The sequence below is a fragment of the Echinops telfairi genome, unplaced genomic scaffold (genome assembly GCF_000313985.2).
Source record: "Echinops telfairi isolate 266 unplaced genomic scaffold, ASM31398v2 ScPeMD7_7470;HRSCAF=8508, whole genome shotgun sequence".
Classification (NCBI taxonomy): domain Eukaryota; kingdom Metazoa; phylum Chordata; class Mammalia; order Afrosoricida; family Tenrecidae; genus Echinops; species Echinops telfairi.
Window position 1 is genome coordinate 99,688 of NW_022111374.1, and position 1,102 is coordinate 100,789.

A 1,102-nucleotide genomic window follows, 5' to 3' on the forward strand; every position below is an offset into this window, starting at 1 on the left:
CGTCAAGGTCACGGTGGCCTCTGCCTGCGAGCTGGGCTATTCAGGCCCTTGCTTTGGGCTGTAGCAGAGCTTCAAGCGGCTCGGTCTGTGTCCCTTACAGGTGGGTGAGGCTGTAACTCTTTTCCATAAGTAGAATGGCCTGTCTTTCTCCCGCAGAGCCCCTGGGGGTCTTGAACTGCCCAACTTGTGCATCTCAACCCAACACATAAGCACGACGATCTCAGCCCAGCGCATAAGCACTCAGCCCCCAGGGTGCTGTGCCAAGGCCTAGGTGTGGGGCTTGACTGTGGATCAGGGAGACAGTGCAGAGCTGTCTTATAGATGCCGATGGTCCAGAGGGCGTCCATTGAAGGATGGTCGAGCACAGAGTTGGAGCCTGTGCCTCAGTGAATACCTGCCGCCCTTGCATGTCAGTGTGGGTGACCGGGACACCTTGTTACCAAGTGGGTTTCCAAACAGGCACCTGCGTTGTGCTGGAGAATAAAAGTCCTACAAATAGAACAACGAATGAGAATCAGGGAGGGGTGGAGTAGAGATTACCCATTGGGCTATTAACCTCCAGCTCAGCAGTTTGAAAGCGCTCCACACTCCTGAGGGAGGTGGGGAATGAGGCTTTCTACTCCCGTAAAGTGGTACAGTCTTGGAAATCCACAGGGACAGATCTACCCCGGCTCTTGGTTGCTCTGAATCAGAATCAAGTTGACAGCGGTGAGGTTTTGTTTTTTGCCTTAGTCTTAGGACACATGGAGTCCTGGTGGTCGGGTGGAAAGAAATGGGAACCAGGTTGGAAAAAACAGATCCTTAGAGAACATGCAACAGTTTTCTAATTGATGCTTGACTGATTGACTCTCAGGTTCAGGAATCACCTTGGTCTGTGCTGAGAGACTGGTGGTGTCCTTGTTTGAGAAAGGAGCAGCATGAGGCTCCGGGAAGAGGAAGAAACTCCCGCTGATTGCAAACCAACTGGTGCAATCCCCTGACATGTAGTACAGTGCTGAGGATGGCCCGACCGATACTTTCATAAAGCACGCCAGTAACACGAACTAAGCACGACGGGCTCACTGGCAAAGCGCGTTGCGTGTGTTCCTCTTGAAAATCACCC